This window comes from Amblyomma maculatum, chromosome 4 (assembly GCF_055883805.1).
Source record: "Amblyomma maculatum isolate TAMU_Amacu chromosome 4, ASM5588380v1, whole genome shotgun sequence".
In the NCBI taxonomy this organism is placed as follows: domain Eukaryota; kingdom Metazoa; phylum Arthropoda; class Arachnida; order Ixodida; family Ixodidae; genus Amblyomma; species Amblyomma maculatum.
Genome location: NC_139347.1, coordinates 55,656,309 through 55,673,138, shown reverse-complemented (window position 1 = coordinate 55,673,138; position 16,830 = coordinate 55,656,309). Strand labels below are relative to the sequence as shown.

Below are 16,830 nucleotides of genomic sequence, written 5' to 3'. Positions count from 1 at the left end.
CGTTCCATAGCTTCTGCATTGTCAACTTAAGTAGGACCCTTTTCGTTAATTAATTTTGATTTGTGAGAGGTTAAAAAGGGAGGGTGACAAGACTGAGCCCTGGGGCATGAGATCTTATCTCACGCCCCAGACCTTATCTCACCTCCTAGTTGAGATAAGGTCTGATTTGATCACTCCCTCTGCTAGCTCTGCCGTTCTGTTACTCAGAAACGACTCTACGTAATTGAAAGTCCTTTCTCCTGGCTTTATGTCCGAGAAATTCCTTAAGATAACATCGTGCATGACTTAAGCAAAACGTTGTTTAAATCCAAGCCTAATATGGCTTTATTTCCTCTGCCACATTCCGGGTCTATTATGTCTGCCTTGAGTTGCAGGTCTTGGGTGGAAAAATTAGCCCTGAAGCCTAGCATGGAGTTGGGATGTAAATTATTGTACTCAGCGTATCCTTGTAGTCTCTAGAGAATTACATACTTTATATTTTCCTAAGAGATGCCAAAAAGATTGGGCGTAGGTTCACTATACACAATTTCTTGTCTGGCTTTGGAATGAATGTAATCTTTGCATGTTTCCATTCTTGTGAAATGTTGCCAGTGTCAGTGTCATTGGCCGAATATACGTTTAGGTGGTATCATTGCCCTCGTTCGTAATAAGCGAGCAGTTGTTGTAGCTGCAACCGTTATAAGTGGGCTCAACCATGAAACGTGCCGATAGAAGCGGCATTTACTGCCGCTGAAACGGAATAGGAGGCGTTCTTGTGTATAGAGACAAGGGCATCCGACTCACCGGCGATGTTCACCCGGGTCAGAGCTACACGAGATCGATGCACCGATGTCAGACGAAGTGAGCTTGTGAAATTCCTTCCCGCGAGACTACACTCCACCGGCGAATACCAGGCAACACAATCCTCTCATACGTACTTGTCACTGAAGGTTGCAACACCCACAAGTCTGGTATTTTCAAGGCAACTATCGTTTCTTCCTATCAGTCGACTGTCACAGCAACTATATCCTCACCCCACCCGTAGGGTCAGGCGCTTTTTAAAACTAAGTATACAGGATTTCGACAGAGTTAAACGAAACAACGTATGCACCTCCCAGCTTTAAGAGAAATATCTGATACTGACTATCTCTTACGTCAAGCCATCCCGAAGTGAATGTATACTCAAACAAAATCGACATTAAACACCTTATTCAATGCTGCACTACCCCTGCCAGTGCATAACGTGCTCAAGAGCGGAGCCGCTCGCGGTCACATGCGGACTTCGTGCTACCAAAGCCAAAGGTCATCATATTTCGGCTGTGCCCGCGGGTTACTTGCAGCATATGTTCCTCTCGTTACGCCGGTACAGGCTCCCTCCATTTTTTTAATTAGCGTAGCTAAGCAAATAAGGACAAGGAGTTTGGCAAGGTTGTGGGGGAAAGTTGAATTGTAGGGGACGGTCGCTTAGCGAGTCCGCGAATAAGAAAGAGAGGGGGGCAAAGAAAAAGTGTAGCGGGCGCACATTTAAAACGTGGAAGCGGTCTCTAATACCTGCAGGTCTCAAAAACTAGAGCGCAGTCACGCAGTTTTCGGTGCTATCGGAAGATTATGCTGAAATGTCAGCACATTCTTCTCTAACAAGTAGAACACGAAACTGCTCAAGGACGAAGAATAGATACAACGAACTTGTTTGCCATCCACCAACCGGATCATAATTCCACTTTCCGGAAGTTCGTCTCAGAGAATGATAGAAGCAGTTAGTAGCTTGAAGAGTTGAACGCTGAAAGGAGAAAGAACAGATTCGCTCACAGCCAAACCTAAATTAGTCCGCACCCGAAGGCTGGAGAGACAAGTGCTGGAAGCGAACTACTCAGGCTGCTGCTTTCAGAAACAGCTCTCCGAAATTGAGACGATGCCAGACAGGTGAAAGAAGGCCAAGCCGGCCGGCAGGCAAGAAGAGCGAGGCTGAGCTGGAACAAAGAAATCAGGCATCATAGCTGCTGCCCGTCGCCATGACAACCAGGCTTCACCGTTGAGTTTAGTGATTAGGTGCTGCGATTAATTGTTGTGTGTTTAGAGTGCGTACGCGAGCTTTAATGTCGCTTTGTCTCCGCAGCATTGCTCCTGGACACGAATTTTAGAGAATTTACTGCGCTGCCATTATATTTATTTATTTATTTATTTATTTATTTATTTATTTATTTATTTATTTATTTATTTATTTATTTATTTATTTATTACACGATAGACATATGACAAAGCAGCTTTGCACGTACGTACATGCCGCGAAATTGTAAGACAGAAAATTCATTCGCCATCCCGAACTGTCATCTGTTATCTATTAATTTAAGCATAAAGAGCACGTTAAAGATTCCCCTGTGGTAAAAAATATTCTGCAGCCACACACTATATACGGCACCTCTTTGTCTCTCTCTCGTTCACTCCCACCTTCTTCCCTTCCCTTACAGCGCGGTTCAAGTGCGAAAGATACTGCGCCTTTCCTTTCCTGCAAACCAATTTACATTAACTGATTTCCATTCTTGGCGCATAAGAAGGGTCGGTCTTGACGTCGGGTTTGTTGGTCATCTTCCTAAGTACGCCCGTTTCAATCCGAACCTTGGCTGCACTCGAAGGGAATCATGGTTCGCTGAGGGTGAGCACTCACCCGCCGCGGTGGGCTAGTGTTTTTGGCGTCAGCTATAGGCGTTAGGTAGCTCCCAAGGTCGCGGGATCAGATCCCGGTCGCGTCGGGCGCATTTTAACGCAGGCAAAATAAACGAACGTCCGCGTTTACCGCACCTCAAAGACCCCTCCTTTTCCTCTCCTCCACTACGGCGCGTACTATTAGAGCTCCATGTGTCACTTCCGGTTGTTAAAATTCGCAGTGCATAATTTACAATTATCCGCCCTTGTGTACGAGAAGATGGGGCCGGGCGTTCATGCGCTTGACCTCCTTGCAAAGGGTAAATATACTGCGGCGTCGAAATTACGTGCAGCTCACTCTGGATGACCTCTACGTAATTAGCAAACTTGGGTGCCTTCCATTTATATTTCACAGAAGATTAGCAGCTAAGAGAAATTTAGGGAAGCCCCACCCACTGATGCGAACAGCAACAAATAGCACCTTCTGGAATTGGGCCGAGGAAGATTAGGCTTTCGTACTTTTGTGGACTTGTGTAGCTGCTCCGTGTAGCGTGTTTCATACGAAGCTGAAAATATGACCTTCGTACAAAACGACTTGGTGTGGCCGCAACCAATATTAGGAGCTTGGCAAAATGTCTTACAAAGCATGAAGCGCATATACCGCACGAAGAGCTACGTTTTATAGCAGGTGAATTATTGACCGCAAGAAGCATGCAGCGAATTTAGAGTACACAAACGGCACCACATGTTTATCTATGGTGCTCGTATGAAAGCATATGCCCGCATGGATATCTCGCGTGTTTGCGAAGACAGACAGCAGAGTGTTTGAAAAACCGTCTGACTGCTGTCTTATCTTCCCTGATTAACCGCCAAAAGTTGCTTACGTAAAGCTAAGCGATGAAGAAGGAGACTGAAATTACTGAGTTAACCTCGGTTGACTTCACGCGTACGTACGTGCATCCACGTGTAGACATGTACAGGTACGTATGTGCGAGTGTTTATCTTATCGGTTTTTAAACAGGGCTTAGTCATGCAGGGTGCCCACTATCTACCCTTTTCAGTACCCTTCCAAGGAAGTAAAAAGAAACAGAGAGACAGTAAGAGTAGCGTTGTGCAAGCTAAGATACCTAACGAAGAAAAAATAAACTACGAAATCGGCTGACAACTTTCCCGGAAGCATGCGCACGTGGCGTTAGGCTGTTTTCAAGGAGCTCTTCTGCACGAGCGCGTACGCCAACTTAGCACGCGCGGTCCCGCATAGGAACATCCGCTAAAAACACACCAACAAAAAAAGAAGAAAAAATCCTCTTGACAAAAGGAGAGTGACGTCAAAGAAATTATTTCCATGGATGCCTGCCAGGCATTCTTTTCGCGGGCTGCGAAATCTGCAACGAAGCGTGAAGAAAACAGCGAAGACGTGCGTGAGACTGCGCATTCCAGAACACGTTGTGAAAACTTTGAGAAAAGCACGAAGCAACGGGCATACGAGCTGCTCGGTTATCTACGAAGAACTTTCCACGGCGCGAAACTCAAAGAACGACAGGAAAATCAGAGAAAACAGAACATTATACACGCGAACGATAGTGGTGTCAATCATGCTATGTTAGTCTTACATGCGCGATGTTGGCAACTGAGAAAGGAAACGCACCACCTGCCACATTATACCCAGTGGCACACGCCGGCCGGGACAGCATACTTTTCAAACTTTTTACAGTGCAACCCCCTTCGTTGTCCCAGAAAGCCAGTGTTCATGTATGCTTCTATTCATGATGTCGCTAAGTGCACATTCAAGCACGCAGTATATATGCACGCCGAGCTTGTAGCCAACGGCCAAGTCTTTCTTAAGCCTCCGAAAAACTGGCTTGCTTAAGAAATACACAAAGAATGGCCGCCTAGGCACAAAGACAAAGCATGGATTCAGAGCAGCAGTGACGGTCTGCAGTGCGCATTGCAGCCCTTGGTGGTAGGCCAACCCGTGATTACAGATTTTCAATCACGCAAACCGTTAGTAAACCCTGACGCATGTATTTTGCAGCAGCGGTTGCGCTCGACAAGCGAAAAAGTTATGGCTTGAAAGCATAGCCTTAAATTGAATTCCTTCCTTGATGCCATGTATATAGCTATATCACGATACCGGATACGGTGGCAGCGCCACGTCTCGTTAATGTTATGTGCACACCCCGAAGCTGAGCGAATTGGGTAACTAGTACTCACTTCAAGCCTATCATGCAGAGAATCATGCAGAAAACACTATTTATAAACTTCAAAAAGGGCACGCTAACCCGGTCGACTGGTCGCTGCTGAAATAGTTTCCGTCCAGGTCGGTTCATTGCCCTCCAGCGGTGATCCGAAATAAATTTATCTACCGCGTATACAGATCAGTGGTTAAGGAGCTCGAATTTAAGGAGCAAGGCTCTCGTGTACTGTGCGATGTCAGCGCACATTCAGTCAAGGACCACATCAGAATCCCTCCCACTACGGCGTCCCTCATAACCCAATTGTTTTGAGACGTTAAACCCGTTTCATGAAACAATCTATAAACTGAAAAGAAATGATCCAAGAGCTAGAATGGCCCCTGAAAACCGTCATGGCCAGGAACTAAACGGCCGGTTCTTATTACTTTTATCAAATCTATTTTTTCTCGATTAAAAGGACCACATTAATAACAAATCGCAAGTATTTATTTACAGCTATACACGAATGGCGATCACGTCTTCTCCATCGGACGAGCTCTGCCTCTCGTCTGGAGAGCCTGGCCCGAGTTCGGTTCCTTCCTTGTCTCTTGAGTCTATCGACTCTCTTCAAAGCCGCTCTCTCCCTCGATGTCCTCCTCGCCAGGTCCTTGGCTGATCCTCCTTCTTCTATCGTCTTCCAAATTCCTTACCGAAAGCACGAGAGTCGCGGCGCGCACGCACGCACGCACGCACACACACACACACACACACACACACACACACACACACACACACACACACACACACACACACACACACACACACACACACACACACACACGCGCGCGCGCGCGCACGCACGCACGCACGCACACGCGCGCACACGCGCACACACACACACACACACACACACACACACACACACACACACACACAAGAAGCCGATGGTTCGTTCTGCCGGTGTTCAGGAGAAAACAACAGTGCGCGTGAAACCACGCTGTTTTTAGTGACAAGATTAACATCGTTATCCCGAGACTTTGCCGCAAGTATCATTTCAGGGGCCCCTTAAAATTGTAGTGCAAAAAACCACAGAGATAACCTTCGTGAGTATTCGAGTGATATTTGAAAGCTTTGCGTGCAGCTGATCATTTACAAATAATTTTTAAAAAGGGCTCCTGACGACTGCTCCCAAGAGATTTGGGCGACACATCCCCGCAAGTAAGTCTCCCCATTGACGTCAGTGAGGCTGCTGGGCGCATCCGCTCATTGGACGCTCTCAAATTATGAGGGCGGGACGGAGAGTGGTGGGTCGCCGTCGCAAGTTGTTTTCTCTCTTTTTTTTTTCTTGCACACCAGCGTGCGCTGAATTGAGACGGGGAAGGAGGAGCATTATTTTCGATCACCGATTTCGGTGCTAATGAAACTAGCCTAAATACCTTTGGGCTGCGGAGAGGATTGATGGAATGCCTATTGGTCGTGCGCGTTTTATAATTTTAGTAGATAGCTTTTTCGCGGGTCATTTAAAGACAGACAAAGGAAAACTCCATACAATTAATATTCTCATTAAACGTTGATTATCTGGCTACGTACGTAGTCGTCTGTCTGGCATAAAATAAAAAGAGAATATATGGCTGACAACACTTAATTTAAAATTTTCCCGTCATAGTTCACAATAGTAACGTCTACGCGGCGAATGTGCCGCGACTACGGAATGAAGGGAGATGCAAGCATTTATACAGCTTCCGGGATTCGCTCGATAAAATAGGTGTCGAAGCGCGCAGTTCACTTCCAAACTCGGCCCGTGATAGCAACACATGCATTTCGTTTCTCTTTTTTTCTTTCATGCGTACTACCTTATAGAATGTGCGTTTTCAGTGAGAGCGACGTCTTTGTGATTAAAACACGGCACCTTACAGAAAGAAAACCGCCTAGAGAGGCCAGTCATAGTGACTGACCAGCGCATTTAAATATATTATTTGCTTTGTAACCCACTTTTTTCTGAGCTGAAAACCCTCTAGGAACGCATCCATGTTTATCCCGCCTTTGAGCCTAAAGCTTTGAGCACTGCGGTATAAGAGAAAATGGATTGCTTCTTTTTTTTTTTTTTCTTTGCCCTGCCCATCGCTTGTATCTTACAAGCGCATAGGGACATTCTATCATCATGTTGCTGTTGCTGTGTGCACAAAGCTACCCAAAACACAATACAATTCCAAACACGCTCCTCGACTGAACTGCTAGATCAGAAGCTTGTCGGTAAATACCAGGAGCAAGGTGGAGGGCGTTTGCCAAAGGTGAAACTAAAGCCGGACGGGAAAACACAAAAAGAAAGAAAACACGATACGAGGTTGTCATGTGTCGCACCGGTGGTACCGGACGCGGGCCGGTAGTAGTGACCAAAAGTTGAGCACTCGATTCCAAATATCTGCGGAAACAACTTTTGATCCTGATGATCTAGTTCGGCGTGGCGGGTGATGTCCCGGGCTGAGCGTCAGTTCGATGCTTGCAATGGAGCCCGCGGGAAGCGTTGCAGTCCTTAATCCTCGCGCCAAACAGTTGCCATAGGTCACCACTTTGCACTTCGTCTGTACTGTCAGTGACTTCAGGTCCTAAAGAAGAGCTTCTAGGTGTTGCAGCTCTTTAGGGGCCTTTATTATTGTTTATATTTTTGGAGTTGCCATACTGCAAATAGGCGAAAAATTTCTCATGGCTAGGCATTCATACCACGTGTAAAAATCGGAGGCGAAGTCTCTGCGCACTACTATTCGACAGCCAGGCAAGAGCCATTCGAAGTGGAGCTCTGTATAGGTAAGCTTGCAACTGAGTGTAGGAGCATTAACACACGAAACAGCAACATGCATAGGCAGCGCAAGCAACCCCTCTAAGCTGCAAACAGTCAGTGAATTCCACAATAGTAATTTCCGCGCTTTGCGCTGGACGTCCTTGGGCCACTTGGGCCGCTTGGGCTTCGTTCAGTGAAAGCTCCTAAATTATTATTTCCTTCCTGCGCTAGTTTTTGCTCCTGCGAGCCGCTAAATGGATCAGCCCTGGGCGTAATTTTGTGAAATATAAAGCATACAAACTAAAAAGCAGCACAAAAAGCATTATTTGAGTTTGTAGCAACGTTTGAGTTGAGCAGCAGCTGATGCTTAGGCGTTCATCGTTGTAGATATCAGCGAAAACTCACAAACCTCACAGCTTGACTGCCTTGCTTATGTGCTCTTACTTTTAAATTACTTATGTGCTCGCATCTGAAGCTAGTGCTGCTGGAGTAGTGCGGCCTTGGCATCTAATTGTCTCCCTGAGAGTCCAAGCACGTGGTTATAATTATAATAGCGTGTCGATTGGCTAGTAATATGCATAATCTTCCAATTCCATCTATTAGTCTTAAGCAAATTGCGACCGTATGCAAACCCGCCCATTTTTTTTTGTTGCCTGACGTGCAGTTGATATTTGAGCGACTGCCGGAAATAGCAGCTTAAAAGTCTGTTTTTTGCTTCTTTTCTCGCGGCCATGAATGAGCATTGAGCTGAACTAGTTGTGCACCATATATTTCAGCTTTGAGCCAGCGGAGCGGTCAGCATAACGCGGAGGATGTTTCTGCCAACCAGTACATCGAACTGCGGGTATCCATCGTGTCGTACCTCCGCTCCTGCGGCTTTCGAAGGAAACTTGGTAAAGCCGAACATTGCAACTGTTACCCCTTTCGTGGTAGCCAATAACGAAAGCAGCAGCACCGATGGTACCGATTTTTGAGACAGAGAAGTGCGCGGCAAGATCGATGTCGCATGCTTTAAACTTATGCAACGCTCTTTTTTTTTAATGAAGTTAGGCTGCAGCCGCGTCACGAATTTTTCACGAGGCTCACAGAGGATCACGGGTCTTTTCATCCATACGAAGGGACAGAACAACGTACGAGTCGACGCAGAAAGCCGGCGACATACGCGCTGCAGCATAGGCGTGGTACTACCCAGCCAATTTTTTACTACGCCAAATCAGCACTGGCAATGTGCAGAAAATTGAAGCAGGAAACAGTCAAAGAAATCGACGGCAATTCTTAGGGCAACTCACGAGGTTAGAACAGTAGTACAGTGGACTAATGCTTACAGAGTCCAAGAACCCAAAACACATCATGCGTTGAATATGGAGAGGGGGAGGAAACGGTTGAATACCTGATAATTTCCCGTAAACAGCTGAGCCCTACAGTTCAAGGCAAGAGGCTGAATCAGCCAAAGCATTTCATTCAGCGGTAAGTTAGATTAGAAGGAGGAGGTTACGGCGAAAGCGCAGGAATAATGACTGCGATGCCAATATTCTACTGCACTTTGGTAATGCGCAAATGCATGGTGGCTGTCATGCCATCCGAAAACTGGCTGCTGTGGATAGCGAGCGTACAACGTTACGAGTTTGGCAGTTGCTGCGAAATGTGCCATTGAAGGAGAGGTGCTGTGGTGTTTGCACCGCGGGCTTAGAGCTGCGGGCTGAAGAGGAACATTATAGCCGAAAAACGAGAACACGCGGAAAATTAAAGAGAGCTATATTTACATATATGCACGTCGTTCTCAAGTTATTTACATCAATAAATCACGAAACTAAAACTAATTCTACAGCTCCCACCGAATCTCGCATTACAAAGCGGTAACCATCTCGTGACTTTCTTTTTTGCTTACCAATTTGTTTTTTTATCTAGCTGATAATTATTTGGTACGACGTACGTGCTGTTGCCCATTTCCTGCTCATGAGATGAAAGGGTTATAATATGTTATCATAAACGGCTACGGAAATGCAGCTGACAATTCCGTGTATTCTTATTAATCCATCCTGGCAAGTAGTGCAGCCGGAATTTGCGCAGGAAAATGCAGCTACCTCGACCCTTAAGTCACATGTCTAGTTGAGCTGTGCATGTCTCATGCACTGGACCTGATCGGAGTAATGTTCGAGACAGCCGCTATGATCGGCTCGAGACGGTCGCCAGCGCAAGTGCGAAGGGCTCCCGACTCTTGCCAGAAGGGCTTTACGATCCGATGCCAAGCAGTGCGGAACCGATACACTAACAGACCACAACTCGGCGTCAAATGCGTCGTGCATGGGAACCACGAAGCAAGAGCGCTCCCAGTAATACCATGCCTAGCACTACCGACAGAGACAGCCGGGAGTGCCCTATGTTGTATACGGCGGCGGAAGCGAATATATTATTTCATCCCTTAAGCCCAACGTTTCGCAGCTGCTTTGGGCAAAGTGGCCTTGAAAGAAACGCCTCTTTGCCAAACAGCGGTTAATAAACCAAAAAATTATCGAAGAAAAAAATATCCTGGGTTAGATCTGGGGTGGCCGCGAAGAGCTTTGCACGAAAATGTTCTGCTCTCTCTCTCTCTCTCTCTCTCTCTCTCTCTCTCTCTCTCTCTCTCTCTCTCTCTCTCTCTCTCTCTCTCTATCTCTCTCTCTCTCTCTCTCTCTCTCTCGAAATGTCAGAGGAGTTGCAGCCTGACTTGTCCGGGACTGCAGTTATAATCTGAAGTGAAGTAGCTCATATCGAAAGATTGCTTACAACAGTGATAGTTAACCTCAGCGCGTCCTCTACATTCAACCGACCTTTTCTTTCTGCGGTAGCCGCTCTCCATTTTACGGGGTAGCCCAACAGCCCATTGGACGAAAAGAAAGCGGCGGTGTGACGCACTTTTCGCCTGCCCAAGATGGCACAAGGAGGAACGAGCTAGGACTTTCTACTTTTCACCGTTGCAGTCTCCTTTATTCCGAGTGCAGATGATGAAGATTGCGGCCACGAAAGATAAAAGATTTAAGCAATTTAAGAGGTATTTTGGGTGCATTTTATGTGCAGTCCTGCTATTGTTTGTTGCAATGCATGTTATGTGTGGCCGCGCACCGTATCTCAGGTGCGTATGCTATCGCACTGTCACATATGTAAATAGCTGTCCTCTGAAATTTGAAGCGAAAGCCTTACTTGTCTTATTTAGTGAAAAGCCGTCGGCGCTGCTGTGCCCAAGAGGGTCCTTAAATACTTCAGCAAGCAGCCGCATGACGAAAGAGCTATATGACGTCAACATTTCGTGACACAGACACATCCGCGACACAGGCCCCACCACATCAAACAGAACAATAAATGTCGTCTGTTTAAATAAACTCCGCATTGGCGGACCTCCATGTGACGGCAACTTTCCTGACATTTGTACAAAAAATGCGATTCAACCGTTCGTCGTAATGCGTTCCCGGTGGTGTCGCACTATCCTTCATTCAATATAGCATACATATGCTGGTAATGTTCGTGGTTATCCCGCGACAGGGACTAGAACCGACATCATATGTACCTCGATTACATGCCTTTCCTGACTTTCGTTTCAAACTTATGGTGCAGACGTTCAATGTACAGTGCTCCTGGTATGATCATACAATTTCTCGTTGCTTTCAGCATGCATCCGCTGGTCAGATCGAACCTTTCATCATGTGCCTCCAATTGTGAGTCTCTGAATCGAGGTTTCGACGATTACAGCCACGAGACTCTGCATGAAGCATGCCAGTCCACGTGGAATACGCAAATGCATAAACACACTGAATGCGGTACCAACAGAAATAGCTTTAAAAATTATGAGGAACAGTTAACCTCCACCTTTCAGGGTATGATGTCTTGAAAATTGAGCGAGCTGTGTTTGCTCGCTTCGATGTCAGTCCCTTAACTTCTGCTTCTAATATCTAAATTCGTCGCCCAGATTATAAGGGGGAAATGCGTTCCTTTTTGCAGCAAAGTTGAGGTCTTGCGTGGGTTATGGTTTCCACTCTAGAAAACACGTGCACATCCACAAAGGACACGTTCTTATTGGCTTACAGTCCTAAGCTACCACTTTATCCGGCTACCTGTCGTAATCAACCACCCGAAATAGAAATAAAGCCCCGCTTTATCAGGCCATGCGAACATGCAGCACGAAAAATGAGGACAACATAGAAATGGACAAAGGCGGCGAAATCTCGCAACTGAAATGTTTAATGCAGGAAAGTAGCACATTTAAGTTCTCCAGATAAACGCATACAGGAAGAAAGGCATAAGCCGAAAATCACTAAGGAGGGTGTAATTACCGATAATGCCGAGCCAAAAAAAGCAGACTCCCTATCGAAGAGCTGCACGGGGGAAAGGGGGGGGGGGGGGGGGGGCGCGATCCAACTCCCACTACCCACTCAACACCTCCAGATATGAAAGGCTTCAGACACTTCTCGAGTAACTGATTAGGCTGACAAAACAAGTTAGCCCTATCCTGAAGTGTCGGTTGGGAAGGTCTTCTGAAGATCATGGTTGAAACTGCGCTAGCACAGGGCGGAGCAAGAACATAACACAGGCGCTGTTGTTTTCTTGCTCCGTCCTGTGTCAGAGCTGTTTCCACCATGATAGTAAACCAACAAGTCAAACTCTCCACTCTCTGGGTCTTGTGAAGCGAGACCCTTCGGGTGCGGTATTAGCCACAGGACGGGCTATATGCCTTGTAAGGTTGGGGCTGTTTATCAAGTGCCTTTGTCGTATAATCGCTAATATATCGACCACATGGGGCACTACGTTAATATGCAGCTATAAGAACAGCTTTTTTTTTTTTTTTCCTCCGGATGGTCCGGCTGGCACGCATATGTCAAGTGCGGACGGAAGGAAGGGTATATAAGAATAAGAAGAAAATGAAGTCATTGAGTAAGTCGCTTTTCCACCTATCTAGCGAATCTGGTTTTGCCACCCCCAATGAGTCAACTCGAGAAGCGTCTGAACATTTTCATATCTGGAGGGGTGGGGTGGATTGCGCCAGCCGCCCCCTCTACACAGCTGTTTGGTAAGCCTGCTTTATTTGGCTCGGCATTATCGCTGATCACACGCTCCTTAATGGCTTTTATTTTTTGCTTATGCCTTTCTTCCCGCATGCGCATATCTGGAAAACTTAAATGTGATGCTCTCGTGTACTCAACGTATCAGTTGCGACACATTGTTGTGTTTGTCCATTTCTCTTCTGTCCTTTTTTAAGGCGAGAAAGCCTTTAATGGCTCATGCTGTCGTGGACAGAATTTTCCCGCTCTTGCTGCGTTCTGATTGGCCTAGGCGGGATGTGTCCCTGCCATCTGCAATGCCATACTTGAACGCGCGCCAAGGAACGCCACCCGACAGGAGCGGTGGTGTACTGTCCAAACTCACACTTGCCGGAGTGTGATAGATACTGCGCCGTTTCTTTCCTGTAAACCAATTATAATTAAATGTAGCACTGCAACGAATGCCGACAAGCGGCTAACGATGGAAGGCAAATTATAGGATAGGAAATGTACGCTTTCAGATCCTCTAATTGTAAGGCGATAGCCTTTAATGGCTCATACTGTCGTGTACAAAGTGTGTCCCGCTTTTGCAGTGGCTATCGCGTGGCGTTCCATGGCGCGATTCAAGTGTGGGATTGCAGATGGCAGGAACGTTATACAAGATAATGTTTCTCAGGCTTTCGCCTTTCAATACTTTATACGCTAAAGTCTCTCGTGTTTATTTTTTTTTTTGCGCTGGTTATTCCAATTATGATTGTGAATAACTTTAAATTACATACATATAAAGAATATCGCGTAATGACTGCTACGGTTAGCGCTGATGATAAACTTTATCGTTTTCCTCCATTTCCGTTCGATTAGGCTCATTTCGAAAGAAAAACAAAGCGTCACGGCAAGGCTCCGACAGCCCTTCATGGAAAACAAGGCTGTGCAGTGCATTGCTTCGAATTGTAATGACGCACTCATTTCATCGTCCCATGAAGGGAGAGAGTGGTTAAACGAGCCCTCCCATCACCCTCTGTAGACACAGGTGGCGTGAAAGCGTTATGGGCCTGAACGGACACAGTCGGCGCCACAGAGAGCCGCGCTTAGCAATCGGGCGCAACAAAGGCAGCTGTTATACGCGTAAGTCAGACATGTGCTATATATAAAATACTCTCGAGTCTACAACACCGGTGGAAGCCGGTCATGCCAGAGCTTGAGGCCTCACACGCCGACACAGCTTGAAAGAAACCGCACGCAAAGAAACCAAGCGCACGAAACGACACGCTGTTATGTACGTCATCTTGAAGAGCGGCTTCTTTCGGTTTTGACAACCTTAACTAAGGCTTGTCTACCTAATATTCTGTTCTACTAGAAGTATTTTAGCCAGAACATGAAGTACGCCCGATGTGGCCCTCCGACGCCAAGCCTATGCCTTTCTTCAGTTCATGGCTCAGCGCCGGGTCTGCTTCAAAGCACCCACAGCAGAACACTGTTGCGCCAATTTTTCGGCGTCTAAACGTGTAATTTCAGAGCTTCGAACTTTCGGCTGTAGTCATAGGATTTCTCCCTAATTAAGAAAATAGAGCATACATGCACGTGCTGATGGATTGCCGGTGCTTACCGCAACCCGATGGAGCACGTAAGAACCAAAGCAATGAGGCAGTTGATTTGTCCCACAGTAAAGCTCTGAGGCATTTTTTGCTGAGGCAGGATGCCGCCATTCGAAAGAGGAGGAGGGAAACGAGAGCGATCAAGGCGAACAGCTGCGCACTTTGCATGTCTGTGCGCGACAGCTACACATGAAGCACAACGAGCGCTGAATTATTTTTCAATGTGTATTTTGCTCACCGCCGTTATATCGTGATCGTGGTACTAGTAAGACATCACATTCATTTCGTTCACTCTGTAACGACAGGACCATAGAGTGAAGACGAACATGCGTTCTGTTGTTTATTCATGACAAATGGCATTATTGCGACGGCAGACTATCAACTAGCCTCAACAGTCAACTTCTTGGCAGCAGTGCTGGAGTTTTTAAAGCAGCAGCTAGCGGACGCCATGCTAAAATCGGGCGGTTTAGTGAAACAGGTTCTACGCGAGCAACGATTCCGATGGGTTGTGTTTTTACAGACGAGGAGCGTTACTATAGTAACTAATGTACATAATAGTTACTATATAATATATAATCGTGTCTTCATGCAGAAGCCCATCTGTGCCACGTGAACTTTTGGTCGAATGAGTAGCAAGCTGAATAATTTCATTCCCACCCTCCTCCCTTCCCTTATGGCGCGGTTCGGGTGTCCACAGAGCAAGTGTGACAGTTACTGCGCCTTTCCATTCCTGTGAGCCAATTATTATTATTATTATTAATTCGGCCTCTTCAGTGCGCAGCGCGTGCTGTTCGGAGCCTTCACTGCCCGTAAAAAAAAAAAAAAAAAAAAGAAATAAAAAGGAAGCATTCTTCGCCTCTGCGTGAGCACAGTAGGTGGTGCAGCCTCCAGCAGTGCCACACTCTGTCCAGACGTACGGAAGAAGATGTGCACGAACCTATGGAAACGTTCTACATTTGCACCAAAGCAGGACGTAAATATAAGCGAGTCATCCGTAACCCTGCCGGATAGAGCAACGGTTCTGCTGAGGCGCGAGGACGCAAGGCAGTACAGCTGTACAGTTCGTTCGATGTTTGGATGTGCGTATTCATGCGCAATTTGATATGCTTCGATATACTCCATCCAATAATCAGTCTTGCCTACTCGTCTCGCTGTTTTTAGCGCAAATTTATTATGAGTAATGCCTAATTTGTAGCTTTCGAACAGTTAGAGCGAAGTCTCTATCTGCCGTGTGAGCGCCTCAACATGCTGTCACTTGCGTAAAAGCAACAAAATCGCTGTCCACAAACTCCTGATGAATACTGCCTCAAATATCCATTAAAGACTGTCGTATATGTTACTGGCCTATCATATATAAATTTGCATTGTATTGTATATCTATGGTTCTGTATAAGTATATGTACACATATTTTTCGAATGACGCTATAACTAAGACACTGAGCCAGATTACATTCCTCGGGAACACTACTGAAGTTTCTTTTCTCTCTCTCTCTCTCTCTCTCTCTCTCTCTCTCTCTCTCTCTCTCTCTCTCTCTCTCTCTCTGCACAGGAAGGCTGCTCCACGGCTGAGAAAATTGCGAACGAAAGTTCCGGACCACTTTCAGTGGAGCCACGTCCGAAGGCCGGAAACGAGGCAGGAAAACGAACGGCGGCAAAGAAGTCGTGAAGGCTGCCCCAGCCCGCGTCCCCATTAAAAGCAGGCTCTTTACGTTGCATGCCGTATATAGCTTGCGTCTCATTGCAATGCGCGCGCGCGGCAAAAATAGGCGCCGTGTTGCGAAAGAAACTGTACGCGAAGTTATCGAGAGCAGCCGCAGACTGCGAAACGAACTACTGATCGCCATCACGTACAAACACATCGCTGACGAAGACATGATCAGGTAGCTCCCGGTGCGTTGCGTGCAGGCGCGAAGTGTTTTCCTATATTGTAAGACGTCACATGGAAGTCATGCACACACCGGTCTCGTTCAAACTAATTTTCACCCTCTCATTTCAGAGGCGAAGCCCGAGCATGGCCCTGGTTAGCAGCGCTGGCTAACCGGCCATATCACATGGTATTGATGTCACACAAAACGGCGTCGAGTAAATGCGTGGCCATATCACCTGCCACATACCACCTGCAACAACCACGCTCGTGACTTTTCGCTCACAAAGTCGACGCTGGATTCTCTAGCGAATAAGGCCTTTAACTCTCTAAAGCGTAAAGGAAAGTTATGTTTTGTTTGGGAAATGGTTTTCCTCGCTAGCCTTAACTATTCTATTCTGTTCTGTTCAACTATTTTCTCGTCATCGGCTCAAATTAGCTGGGACACCATGGCATGGGACACCCGACATATATGTATGCATGAAGATTGTTTATTTTCACGTTGCAGCACGACCGATAGAGAGGCCGCTCACGCCGAGTTCGTTTCACTGAACTCGGCGAACATGTCGCGATCCCATGAACATTCCGCCAACGTATTGTTCAGCGGTGGCAAAGCGGCCGCAACGTTTACGAATGTACATATGTATTCACAAAGGCAGCAGCCAAACCGGCATGAGTATATCAGAGGTGCCGTCGTACGATTCGCGTATTGCCAATACAGATTTGACATACGGTGCAAACTTTAACACCAGAAACATATGAAAACATGTCGTCAGCGACAAAT

At 46.6% G+C, this 16,830-nt stretch overlaps 1 protein-coding gene across 1 annotated transcript in view; it reads right to left on the bottom strand.

Moving 5' to 3' along the window:
- Positions 1-16,830, bottom strand: part of LOC146191098 (monocarboxylate transporter 12-B-like) — an 88,664-nt gene that overhangs the window by 32,342 nt on the left and 39,492 nt on the right. The gene's annotated exons all lie outside the window — the stretch shown is intronic.